The sequence below is a fragment of the Athene cunicularia genome, assembly GCF_003259725.1.
Source record: "Athene cunicularia isolate RWA chromosome 2 unlocalized genomic scaffold, athCun1 chr2_part1, whole genome shotgun sequence".
NCBI classification, from domain to species: domain Eukaryota; kingdom Metazoa; phylum Chordata; class Aves; order Strigiformes; family Strigidae; genus Athene; species Athene cunicularia.
The window spans coordinates 99441458-99456006 of record NW_020799095.1 but is presented as its reverse complement, the minus strand read 5'-3'; the positions used below and the strand labels follow the sequence as shown (position 1 = coordinate 99456006).

The window sequence follows — 14549 nt, the reverse complement described above, 5'->3', positions numbered from 1 at the left end:
GCCAGCTACAATGACCTTGAAACCAGCCTTCAATGCCACTGTAGGTATTAGATGAAATCATGCCTGTGCATGCCTTAAAGTGCTCAGTGTAGACTGCTGTATAAATAAACAATTTTTACTATCAGATATACACTGAGCTCTCTTTTTCATTACACCACTTTCTTGCCAGTGTATGTTTGGGTTTCAGGTTAGTTCACCCTTTTTTTTTTTCTTTTTTCCCCTATTATCCCAAGCTTGATGAAAATTTTGTTTTAGATAAAGTTTATTTTTTTCCTTTTTTCAATGTCAGGTATATCAAACTTGTAGAGAAAGTGAAAGTAGATCCTGTGTAACAGCAAAAGTATGCACTGTTAAGTCTCAATTAGCAGATGAGGTTTTGCAAAGGGCTGCTTTCTTGCGTGACTGGTAGCATGTCTTTTCATTAAATGAGGTAGTGTGGTTTGTGGTGTTGTGTAGCAGTCTTTGGCTCCTGTTTTGGATGTTATAATTAATAGTGCTGACCTCTGACTGTAAAAGGATACAAAGTAGACCTATTATATAAAAGCAATGGTACAGTAATTTTCAGGAAGACTGGCAGTGGTATTAATTTGAGATTCAGCTGCTCAGAAAATAATATACTGTGACCTGCATTTTTTTTTTTCGTCATTAGTATTTTCCCCCAATATTTTGAATCTTCTTTCTGATGCTGTAAAGTTGGTGGAAGATAAGCAGAAATGAACCTAGAGGAAATGGACTGAGCAGATGATATTATCTTATTGATCCTAATGTTTTAAAGAATGGCTTGGTGTTATTTGTCTTTTTAACAGGAAAAATTACATACTTCAAGATAAATAATGATGTATTTCCATTGCATATGAAAGTAATGTTACTTTTTGTAAAGTCACCTGGCCACCTGTCAGTGGCTAAATGCATTTCAGTTGAACTGATTGCTGTGATGTCAGACATAGAATGAAATATAGTTGCTGTCAGAATCCCAGTATTATGTTTTGAAGATGCAAACTTATACAAGTACCAAGTCTTTGATATTCTTTTTGGGTTTTTTTTCTTCCTCTCATTAATAGAAAGAAATATTTAATGAAAAATGAAACCAAAAAGCAGTACAGTTAAATTATAGTAATAGTTAAGTATTTAGTATTTATAAGGTGTTCTTTACTAGACTAAGATAACTTCACCTTAGTCAAAAGTGAGGCCTAAAAATTAATTACAGTTCCCTTCAGGAGGGTTTCTGGGTCACTGTGCCTTTCACAATAATGTGAAATTATCTGTCTGGACAAGGTAAGTATGTGTTTAATACACAGGTACTACGGTTATTTTAAAATAAAAACAGTTTTTCTCATAGTTTGATCATCTGCTTATATGATTAGATAATGTAACATTGGGTGCTGTCTAAGTGAGCCTGTCTGTACTAAAGGGTAAGAGGGTGTGGTGGTGTGGTGGATTGATGCCAGCCAGCAGCCAGGTACCCACGCAGCTGCTCACTCAGTCATCTCTGGCACAAGGCTGGCACCGAGAAAATAGAAGGAAGGCAAGAAGACCTATGGATTGAGATGAGGACAGTTTAGTAGGTGAAGCAAAAACTGCACTCACAAGCAAAGCAAAATAAGAAATTTATTCACTATTTCCCATCAGCAGGCAGCTGTTTAGCCACTTCCTGGGAAGCAGGTTGTTAGCAAACATAATCGTTACTTGAGAAGACAAGTGTCATGACAGTGAACATCCCCCCTTCCTCCACCTTTCCTTGAGCTTTCATTGCTGACCATGACATCATATGGTATGGAATATCCCATTGGTCAGGTGCAGTCAGCTGTCTCCACTGTGTCTCCTGTCAGCCTCTTGTCCACCTCCAGTCTACTCACTGCAGGGGCCGAGTGGGAAAAAGAGAAAGCTTTGAGGCTGTGCAAGCACTGCTAAGCAACATTTAAAACACTGGTGTGTTATCAACCTTGCTTTAGTCACAAATCCGAAACACAGCACTGTATAGGCTGCTATGAAGGAAATGAACTCCATCCCAGCCAGACCCAATAGAGAGGGAAATCCAGAATTCTCGTTATATTTAAGAACATCATATGTTTTCTGATCTTTTCAGTGGTACATACTGTTGAGTATTAAAACATGCCTTCAGTCTCATAAACCACTATGTACTGGAAGTATTTTATTACCTGCTAATGTCTTGTAATACATCAACATTATTTGTGTTTTCATTAAGCTAAACAGTAACCCTTTTAAATTAAAAGCAGAAAGTGATGGCTGACTGAAAAATTAAAATTGAATGATGATATTAAATCTGTCTCTACAAATTGGCTTTTTTATAGCAGAAGATCCTGCTTTGAAGGTGTAGTGGTTATTGGTTAACTGTTAGCAAGTGACATGCTAATAACTGGCCCAAGGGCTTAAAAAGAGATGCTGATAAACTAATGACAGTATAATTAAGCTGGGTAGGAGTAAAATAATGCCAGTCTCCAAAGCATACCATAGAATTAATAAAACAGGAGTCTTTAAGAGAAGAGTCATTGCACCTTTTTAATTACTGTGATAATTGTATGCTGCTTGCCTCTTCCCTAGGGGGCCTAGTGAACCACTTGAAGACTTGAAGCAGTATGCTAGACATTCAATAATCTTAATAGTTCTCCAAAGCATTTGAAATATGCTTTCATTTTAGCAAAATGAGATTTCAGAGGCTTGTAATAGACAGGTCTTATCTGTAACTTTAGTAAATAAAAGCATCTATAATTAGAATGCAAAGAAAAAAATTCTCCTCGGAGTTGACTTCATCACCCTCAGTGGGGCAGTTACATACCTTCTAGAGTGCTTTGCTTCCTTTCGATGAAATATAATATAAATGTAAGTGCTCCTTTAGTGTAATGTTCAGGAAGGCCAAGGCATTACATTCAGGTCTGGATTAGATCTAACCTAGAACATGCTGTTCAGGTCTGAAAGAGGAGTTTAATGGATTTTGGCCATTGTGAACCACAGCTGAGTAATTCAAATGTGTAAATTTACACACGTGGATTTTCTGGTTCCAAGGTCTGAAATCCAGGCTTCTCCAGGTTGCCTAGAATTTGAATTACCAGTTGCTGTACTCAAAGCTCCCTCTTCCCACAGCTGCCTTGTATGATATTATGAACCTAGAAGACTGCTGCCATTTAAAATAAAAGGGGAGCAAGGGAAGATGGAAGAAAATTCATCAAGAGATACATGACAGAACATTTCCATTATACAGTATATCTCAAATTACTCTGATGTACATTTTCACTCTGGTGTAGTTGTAAAATAAGAATTCCGGAGTAGTCACTCATGAGTAGAGTTATTTAGGGGCAGGATATCAGAATGCTTTACACTTCAGACACTGTTATCTGAGAAATAAGACTGTTGGCTCAGTGTGAGGCTCACCGTGCTAACCACTGCTATAGTGACCTCAACCACCCAGCCATTGCTAGCAGCTAAATAGATGCACAAACATTTAAACCAAAACCAACGTTTTGTATGTAAGCACAGAACCAACAGTGGCTCTGCCATATGGGATATAATAAGTTTGAGGATCTGAGAATCCATAGTTGTAAAAAAAACCCTGTTATCCATTACTGAAGTAGATTGGTAATCCTCTAGTGCTTGAAAAAGTCCAGAATCAGATCTTCTCTAAATCTGACCCAAACCCAGTAGAACTATCTGTTGTAAAACCTAACTAAGTAGGAGTGTTGAAAGATTAACAAGGTAGACTATGTTTTGTAGTTTCCTCTTATCTCTATCAATATTTCTGTGGGTAGAATTATTTATTGCAGTGCTTTGCAACATGCTTTGTCTTTTGACATGCATTGCACGCTACAGATCTTGATCCAGTATGTGTCCCTCCACTCTGATGATGAGACAGTGCCCCAGTTACTCCTCTGTGCTAAGACACAGTTATTGCCCTGGAGTATTTTCAAAAACAATCACCATCAGTTTAACCAGTAATTTTCCAGGCAGAGAATTCACACATTCCTCATACAAGGAAGTAACAAGAATGTTTTAATTAACATAGTTCATTTTGCTGTCTCTACCCCATCACCTGAGCTTGTCGGGAGGAAAGCTGTTACTCCCAGTACAACTGAGCTCTTGAATCACTGCTTCAGGTTAGTTGTAAACTGTCTGTTACTCCTAGAAGGCTTGTTACAATCTGGAAGAACAGGGCAGAAAAACTCTTTAAATCCCCACTCTTATCAAGATTATTCTTTTTCATTTTATTCATTTTGCTTACTGCTTTGGCTTCAGCTGGGTAATTTTCCAGGGTTTTAAAATTACTTAACTAGTTCTGTGCCGCCCACTGTCATCCACTGGCATTGTGAAAAAATCTACATGTGCCAAAATGCTTGCTGATGGAATGAGTATCCTCTTCGCTCTGATCAGTTAAGACTTCATCTCCTGTTGCCAGATCCTGAAAATGATCAGACATGGACCAGAGCAGCAACCCTATTTTTACTTGGAAATGTTAACGAAGTTCCTGGTTTTATCCTTTTCATTGCTAAAAGAGGTGCATAACTTACAAGCATGTAAGGTCTGTAGCCATTGGAAAAAATGGTATGGAAATACAGTATTCACATAGGAAACATATGTTCTCTCTGTTGAAAATTGTAGCCTGATTCAAAGCCAAAGTATAAAACTCTTCCCCATCTACCCATGTTAGACAGTTCCTACAATTTATACAGTATTTTACTGTCATGCACTCTTAACTGCATCAGACTGTAACAGACAAAAATATATTTAGGCAGGTGGTATGAGCCAGCAACTGTCTTGAACCCTGCATGCAAAGTCCGTATGCTCAGGTACACCAGATAGTAGTCCATGCTACCACTTTCCTCCTGGCCCATGACCTGGAGCACTTGTCAGATCCTACAAGACACACAGTCTGCAGCCCCTGGTGTATGACATCTTGAATACTCTTCATCTTTGCAGTTGGTCTTCCCAATTTTCCACCCTTCCATCTTTTGCCATTAATTCTGGAGTTAGTCTCTCCCTCTGTCAGTGTTCATGCCCTAGTCTGTCTTGAATCTCAGTAATACATACTGCTTATTTCCATGCCCTTCCCCATTCTATATCATTATTAGGAAGGATGACTTCCTTCCTAGAAACTTCTCTAGGTTGAAATGGTGGCTGCCTTTATCTGTCCTTGCAGGCTTCTTTGGATCTTTTGACCTTTTTGTCCCAAGAGAAGAGGAGAGATCTTTGTGTCGCTGGGAATTAAGTTGTTTCTTCTTGTTGCTGTACCTTGGGGGACTGTCTGTGAACAGGTTTGGTTTTTTTCAGGCATATAATGAAGTTTTAACATTTCTTAGTTTTGTGATTATAAGAAAACATCAACTTGAAGCCATACTACAGGTTCTTTTTTACAGCTCTTTCTCAGAACTTAGCAATTTTCTGAGAAGTTAAAACCAGGATTGTGCAGCTGTCTTAGAGCCAACCCTCAGATCACAGACACCTGAACCCTGAGGAGGGGGGCTGCAGATATTGGACCATTTTATTTTCCATGGAAAAGCTCAACGGTATTTCTAAAGTCACCATTCCAAACCTGAAGCTGTAATAAACGTCAGTAGGATGATTTATCAGAACAGGAAGTCCACAGTGAACTTATATTTTATCTATGTTTTAATTTTGAAAGTATATTACAGTTTTAATAGAAATTTGAAATTAAGTCTGCCTACTCTATTGTTCATTCTCTTGATGCCTTTCTGGTATACAAATCGTTCCCATATAAGGTCCACTTTCTCATAAGGGTAAAAGCTAGTATTGGATTTTCTGCAGTGTAACAGGTGAATCACAGCTTTTGGATGTGCAGAAGGTAAACTGATAGATTTTAATAGAATTCCAAGAAAATATTACCTAGTGGGATGTACATCCGTGTCTCTGTGTCAGTTGTCACTTACCTCTGATTAGGAAACAAGCAAAAAGAATGCATCTTCTTGGAAAGTGCCCTACTGAAAACACAAATGATGTCCAGCTATGACTACTGTATGGAAGTTCTTTCTTGGAAGCCACTTGCCTGGAAACAAGCACCCAAGGTGTTCCTTACTAAGCTGATTTCTCTGATGCTGTCTTACAGAACAGCCTTGCCTTGTGTTATTGGAGAACTTGGGTCAAGAAAAAACAAATCTAAACTCCTCCCATAAAAAATCTCTTTCAATCCAGTTCTCCTCCTCTTCATCTCACAGTCTGGAATTCCACTCTGGGAGTCCTTTAAGTCCATGAAAGCAAAAAAATGCAGTAAACAGCAGCAAATGCAGCTGCAGCAAAGGCCACTCCTATCTATCTTCAAGAAGGAAGATCCAGGGAGGAAGGCCAGTCAGCCTCACCATACTCCCTGGGAAGGTGGTGTGACAACCAATCTTGGAAACTATTTCCAGGCACATAAAGGACAAAAACATGATCAGGAGAAGTCAGCATGGGTTCAAAAAGGGAAAGTCATGCTTGGTGAACCTATAGCCTTCTGCAATGAAATGGTTTGGTAGGTGAGAGCAGTGGAGATACTCAAAGCTGTCTGTACATGGTACTACTGGTCAGCCCTGGTTGGCCCTGGTTGAGCAAGAGTGGGGTGGGGGTGGTTGGACCAGATGGACCAGACCCTTCATAACTCAACCATTTGATTCTGAGTTTCTTCTTGAACTCTGGGAAAGATAGGCTGTCATCATGGTGTCTATTATAAATTCTCTTGGACTCTGCTTTCACAAGCAGGGATGTATCATGATCTCTCCATCATATTCCTGTCCTTCCCCATCACTGTATGAATAGTTTGAGTTCTACCACATCATTCTGGATGCTTCTTCAGATTTGTGGTTGCCAATGATAGGGAAAACCAAACATTTGCTTTTAGAAAAACATTATCAGGGTATCTGCCTTTTCATCCTAAGTGTGTTTTTCCTTCACAGGGGAAATCGCAGGTCAGTTCTCCATTTAGTCAATCTTCAGCCTGTGTACACAAACACTTTTCATACAATCAGCAACCAAGCAAGCTGGTGTTATGTAGAAGTTACTAATCCCTGCACTTTTGTGTCTTCATCAGTCCCTGAATATGTATTTTTGGTTCAGTTACAGCATCCAGAGGTCTCATTGGAGAAACAGAACATTTTCACTCCCTACCACCTGAAAGGGAAGGCAGGAAGAGGGCAAAAAAACCTCCTTCAAAGATCTAGGTCTGTTAGCCCTCTCTGACACACGCCAGAGCGTATAAGGAATGTAGACACATTCTAGTGATAATAAAGATGCAGAGTATGAAACTTGACTGTCAGATCAGTTTCTTTTGAGGAGCTACTCACTACAGTGAAGAGAAGCATTTAGGATTCTTTCCTGACAATTATAGCTGAATTAATATAGGGGTGGAAACTGAGTGTTTGTATAAAGAACTGCCAGGTAGGTCTGTCTTTAGTTGTGTGTAAAGCAGTCATATAAATGGAGACTTAGTTCTTCACTTTATTAGGTTCCCATTTCAAAACATTTGCTGAAGAAGAAATTAACGTGCTCTTTGAGACAAATGAACCTTCACCATCTTATAGCAAACCTGAGGGGCAAAATTATTAATTTCACATCTGCCAGGTAGAGGGAATGTGAGGAAAACATAATGACCCTTGAGAAAAAGTAGATAATGTGATTTCTTCTATGACATATCTCCATCTCCGGATTTGTTGCTGCCTCTACTTAATTATAAGGATGAGTTAAAAAACATACTCTCAAAAAATTATTTTGCCCAACATTGATTCAGGAAGAATTTCTTGGTATGGAGTGAAAAAAACCCAGCAAGTTGGGAGTGTTCTGGTTATAAACAAAAGACAGGGCACATTTAATAGAAGTGATAAATTAGGTATACTTCTGAAAAATATTGATAAGTCATTCCTTAGTATTATTCTCTTCTGAACAAATTGAACATGAACCGTTCCATGGATGCTTTGGATCTCTCAGAAGTATCATTACTGCAGATTTAAATAAATGCATTGGTACTCCATTATTAAAAGCAATTAGACATACAGAAAAGGAAATGCTTTGGGAATAGGTGAAGTTCCACAGATGCCTTGAATTTATTCTTAACAGCTGTCTGCTGAGCACTTTCTCCCCTCTTCTGAGGGCAATTTTCACATCAGTTATTCCAGTTTTCACATACAGTTATGCCATCTTGCCTTCCAGTTACAGGCAAACTTTACTTCATTATTAATAATGCTGATCCTTTGGCAAAAACATTAACAAATGAGACAGGAGAGGATGGCTTTTCTGGAGAAGGCCAAAGCAAAATCTTTTACACATTTGAAGTGGCCAAAGTATATTTATTTCTTCAATTTATGTCTGAAATTATACATGCCTGAGAGTGCATATGTGCTTATATACATATACACACACACACACACATCCATCCTCATCAATTCAGTTCTCTTTTTCCTTCATTTATATGTATGAATGTATCACCCCTGTGACCAAAGGGGATTTAGTCTGTAAAGAACAGGTTTTGTAATTAAAAAAAATGGTTGAGTGAACTTCTGAGCCATGTGTTCTAGGAGTCAAGAAAATAAGATGTCCCATAGACAGTGGAAGCATAATTTCTGAAAGATTTGTCTACTAAATAATCTCCACTTTATGATGGTAATCCCATTTTCCCTTATGACAGACCTGCAAGGCAAGAGGCAGCACCCAGTTAACCAGGAATCTGCTGTCAAATGGAGTATTTGATGTTACACTTCTGCTTGTCTTCCCTGAGCCTCCTAAATTAGGGCACTAGTTTGTCTCTCATCTTTAGAATTAAATTCTGGCAGGACTATGTCAAATTCGTTTAAATTTGAAACAAGTTATTTGGATGAAATTTGCCAATGGTTTTAAAGGGTATTGAGAGATGGAAATGGATGAGCAGACAGGCATGCTACTCAGTTCTATTATTTTAAGGCTCACTCTTTTGTTTGAGACTGTTAGACCATGTGCTATCTTGCCCAGCAGCTTTGGCCAGTTGTAAAAACACATAACTGACAGTTCTACTGGAGTATCTGTGAAGCATGAAACATCCAGGAATTTTGTAGAAACACTGGGGTACTTGAATTTTGAACCTTTTAGTTTTCTTTTTAAAAAAAATTCCTTAGGAAAAGGTAAAATCAAAGGTTTGCAGAATGAATGGTACATTAATTTTACCTCACTTAAAAGAAAAACGAATAATGACACAACTCAGGTGGTTCCATTTTTTTCAGTGCTTGGGAGGCATTTTGGCTTTGCAAAGCTGTTTGTTACACAAATGTAGAATTGTACACAGAATCCAGTCCAACCTACTGAAGGTACCCAGGAAGAAAAGCTGGTGCTGTGACTTCTGGGCTTTCTGCTTCTACTTTTTGCCATAAAATACAATTACAACTTCATAGCTAGACTACAGACTAAGTGTCCAGTTTGAGACCTGAAATCAGGGCAGATCCTGATGAAGAAAATTCCTGACTTGGGAGGAAAAAAAATTATCTTTTTCTCTTCAGGGTGCTGGGTCACTGCAGTGCAGTAAATAGGTAATGCTGTCGTACAGTCCAAGGGTATCTTCCAGTCAGCAAGTGTGCATTGCGTTTCTGTTTACAACTACAGAAAATAAAGTTGAGACAGTTCAAAGAGCGCCGGACGTCCATTTCTATAGTTTTAAAAGAATAGTATCATTTGATAATCTATGTAATTACTGCTAAGGGTGTTGGTTAGTCAGGGTGGGGGCATCCCTGTGGAACTGAGATTCTTGGAGGCTCAAAAGCAACAAACGTTTGAGGGAGGAAAGCTACTCTATATTCTTTGTTGCTGCTCTGTACCTACATGGCTAGATGGATTCTGGCCCAAAGAAAATAAAACATTTGACTGCGAAGACATTGAGCAAGCAAATACTTATCTAAAATAAAATATGAAATAAAATTGGGAAATGCTGTTTATAGCATTATCATGAAGTACTGTATTAACAGAGAAAAATGGAGATTAAGACTGCCGGTGAAGTTAATGAATTAGGGCTCTTGAATTTCAAGAATTGTGTTGTTTCATCTATAGCATGATCATTTTTAGAATGAAACATGTGACCAATCATCTAAAATACTTTTAACAATTGTTTTCAAATTTATACTTCTGATGTCTGCTTTTAGCTGTCTTTCAATATATACTATCCTTTGAGCACCCTTTTTATTCTTTTAAATGTATTAAAAACTATCTGTGCATTTAGTTAATGCTTATTCATTCTGTTAAGCTTGATCTGTTTCTGGAAAGGAAAAAAGAGGGTTTTCTGTTGGGAAAGGGAGAGTATAGTTTTATCCATTAAATCATGATTCAGAACTTTCAAAAAGCTCTCTGAAGGTGTTTTGGTGCAGAAATTTTGCAGTTGAAAATGATGTTTATAGTGGACTGTTATCTTTTAGTATTATATGTATGGGAAAATGCACGTAAAGGAAAAAAGGCAATAATAAGTGTTTACTCTTGACGTGCAGAAGTGCCTTTTCATTTCTAAAAATTTATGTTCTTTAGAAACAAAAATCAAACTGTCAGTTGCTCTTTGTTTTGACTGTTTCTGCAGATGTTTTGTTTGCAATTAGCTTAAAAAAAAAAAACCCAACAAAAAATAGTCAATAATTTACTTAATTACTGTTGTACAGTGTTGAATTTGAGAGGGTGAACCAATGTGTAACTGACATGTTTGGCCAAGTAAATGAAAAAAATAACTTTTAATGACCTGAACATAATTATACATGACTTTGGAATGACAACTGGCAAAAATTGTACTATAATTAAATTTCCATTATAAAAGTTTCATCTTTTTTGTCTGACATGTAAGGCTAGATTGTGAAGAGTATTCATTTATAGGAGGAAGAATTAGAGAGCTATAATTTATAATTCAGGATAATCAATGAAAGCATTTCTTTTGTCAAAAAACCTTTCACTGACAAATAGCACTGCATTGTTAGTTGTTTTAAAAAGAAACTAAAAATTCTTTCATTATTTTTTGCACTTACTGTAAAAAATGAAAAATTTTGGTTGTTGAATCAAGTCTTGCAGTAATTCAGAGTAATATTATGCAGATAGGGCTTCTCAGTCTGTTTTTCCCTTTATTACCATTAACTTTCTCTCAGTCTGTATCTAATCGCAGTCTATACATGAAAAAGTAGGATCTTTCTAAGGCCATCCTGTCAAGGTTGCGTTTCATCTTGGACAGAGTTGTTTCTAGTACAAGAAATGATAATATATTCTGATTTTCCAAGTTTCTAGTTATTTATTGAAGTGGACCTTTTGCTTTCCAATACTGGGGTCTCAAAGAAAATGAATAAAAACATTTTGAGGCTAGTGTGTTCATTTCTACATAATCTTTCAAAGGGAGCTACAGCAAAGATTAGTATTTTTTAAAGTTTTAGCACCAGAGTTTCAAAGGCAACTGTGAAGCTCAGAGTCACTCTCATTTAACTAACAGATGGGTGATGCTTCTCCCATACACTCATTTGAGCTCCATAGTTACAATATTTTGTGTGCTTTTGTTATCATCACTGTTAATTAGACACAAGTCTAATCATTGTACACTGATTTCTCTTACTATACTATCTGTTCATTATTTACACAAAACGTATATGCCCCAACCTCAAAATATGATTCTTACGTACACGGGAAAGTTGAACACTTGACTAAGTAAAAATGCTTTCGTCTTACCTATGAATCTGTTAAAACAATGAATCTATTACTGCTCTCTTAACGTCACAGAATAGTTTGGCATGAACCTGCCAAAGATAATTTATTTTATTCTGTGTTACAGTGACACAATCTCTGCTGAGCAGTTAATGTACAGTATTGTACTGAGTTCCTGAAACAACTGACTTGAAAATAGGTTATTTTCATAACAATAATTTTCAGAGACTGTCTACTGAAATTCAAAGTGATCATTTACTTCTGTGTATACTACCACTTTACTGTTAGTCTTTTGATTTATAGACCATTGCTTACAAAAGCAGCCATTGTTAATATCTTAAAATGTCAGAAAAGTACTGTTCTGCATTCATTTTCATGCTTTGCAGTAGCTGCTTCCTGGATGTTACTGCAAGTTGCTGAGGCCACTCAGTCTCTTTGTTCAGACAACAGGCTTTTTAATCTCTGCAAACTGATTTATGTATTGATTGTTAAAGCTATACGATTTGTAATTAGATAACATCTTATGGTTTTATTCTGCATTTGTAGCTTTACAGATGCATGCACAGTTCTTCAGTGGATCAGACGAGTTTTTTCCTTCAAACGAAAAGGTTTAAGCTGTCTTCTGTTGTTGAGAAGTTTTAAGTGACATGGCCCTAGTAGATGTCTTCTATAACAACTGTAGTCTAATATAATTTGATCTGACAAGTTGAAATGCTGAAATGGCAGTGCAACACAGTATTCTGCCTTTACAGTGTCTTAAAGATGCATGAAGAAGGAAAAGGTAGCCCTCAGAGAATTTTGTGAACATGAGTACATCATAGATCCTCGTAGACATTTAATTACTTCTTCATAGGTGATAGCTTAGTATCTTGATCAAAAATGGGCACACCTAGTACAGCTGAGCAACTGATTGGAACAAATCTTTATGTTCTTAGATTGTACATAAATGGAAACTTATTTATTTCTCAGATTTGCAACTTACAAATCTAGGTTTATTTTTATGAGCACAGGTAACCAATTTATTTTTTCTTACTATTTTTTTGCCTAAGATTATTTCTGGCACTGAAGGGATGGTGGAGCTATTAAATGATGGTGGAAAGACATGTAACATTGAATAAACTAATTTTAAACTAATTTTCAGAAAAAGCTGAACTGTGTTTGCTAAATGATGAAAGAGGAAGAGTGGTCATTCCAGCAAAACTGTTAATATTCGGCAGAGTTACACAAACAGTTGATAAGAGACTGATAATGAAATCTATGTGACAACTGTGCACTGGTATCTGTAGGCATATACTCGCTTGTTCTATTTCTCATGCAAAATACCAAATTTAAAGTTACCAAATTAATTCAGAAAATACTTCGTTGCTTTACTTTAACATGTAGTGGCTGATGCCTGTCGAAATTAACATACACTGAATATAATTTAAAATAGTAGCGAATATATTTGATTTTATTCAGTATGAAATGTTAAAGAATATATGCTACTCAGATACTCTTTTTAAAGAAACTTAAAGTGATATAATTTGTCTTGGATAGTACAAAGTTGACTATGAGTTCAAATCAGAATTTTGTCATGCTATAGTAAAGCACAGGGCACAGGATGTAGAAGAAAAACAATTTTTGTCTATTTTCAGTTTTAAATTTCCATGGATTGCCAAAATTACAATTTTTGCTGTGTGCGAGAGAGAAAAGGCTTCAACAGTGTTGCAGTGGTGTTAGATGTTGAGATTATGACTGGAGTCACTTTTTCCAGTGAAAAACAGAATCTGAAATGTGCTGCAACTCAAGATTGCTCTAGAATGCGACAGCCTGCAGGAAGATACAGAAGCTGTCATGGGTCAGTAAGCTTTTACCTGCTCAGAGCTTAAGACTTGCAAAAGCTGACATTCTTTGCAGCCATATCCTAGCTCTTCATACAGAGAAACAAAAAGGACAAGAAGCAGAATAGCTTTTTCAGGTGGGTGTGAATTATTATCGTGTTGAGAAGGGGAAGGAGTAAACTCATTTTGGATAGAAGCTTTCTAGGTGAGGATCAGGAGACTCTTGAGTCCTCTGCTTTGGCAAAAGTTAAACTTCTGCTCTGGCTGAAGCTCATTAAGCCAGTCCAACCCAGTCCTACGTTTTTTGCTGATTTCCAGCATTTTCTTTTGCTTATATCTATGAAGAAAACCTCTTACCTTCTTCTCATTAACTTTCCCATTTTATTCATCATGTTTGACACCAGTTTTGGGTAGCATTTCATGTATAAGCCATATTACAAAATAGGTTATGTAGGTGTAGTCCTGAAAAGCATAGTTGCTAAAGCAATAATTCAAATAACATTATAATTTTTTTTTTTAACTAATAATGATCTCTTGCTGAAAAAAAGACTTCTGAGGCAATTCTGTGGTATTTATCAGGACTAATCAGAGAAGCAAAGAAACATTTGTTTTCAAGGTATTAATAAGTAATGTGATTATGCTGTATAACTGTATTGCCATCATGCTGCTATTTCAAGTCACTTCATTTGGGGGAGATAAGCCAGTAAATCCAGGCTAATTTTGCCTTCTGTGATAAAACTTGGAAAGTTTTTGTCAATATTTTTGTATTAAACTTCCTGCTGACTTTGACCCAGAATTGCCATGAGTAATTTTATGAAATAGTGTGGTTCCTTAGGCAGCTTAGTGCCTATGGAAACAATAAATGTTACTCCCATAAACTTATTTTCCAAGATTCAGCTGAAGTATGGGTTGCTAATTGAGTATTACCTCCAGCTTTTACATATGCTATCAGGAATCATGCTTATTGCTGCTCGTGTGCATCTTCAGTAGCTTCTGTAGTCAACATGGAAAGACAGGCTTTACAAGAGGCTAATTTAGAGCAGGATCTATACAAAGTATTATTTTTCATCTTTTAAATGAATCTGTAATTTATTAATTTTGCATTAGTCT

At 36.8% G+C, this 14549-nt stretch overlaps 1 protein-coding gene across 1 annotated transcript in view; it reads left to right on the top strand.

The window, feature by feature from the left end:
* The window catches only part of PTPRM (protein tyrosine phosphatase, receptor type M), a 406723-nt gene that overhangs the window by 110416 nt on the left and 281758 nt on the right, over positions 1 to 14549 (top strand). The window lies entirely within an intron of this gene.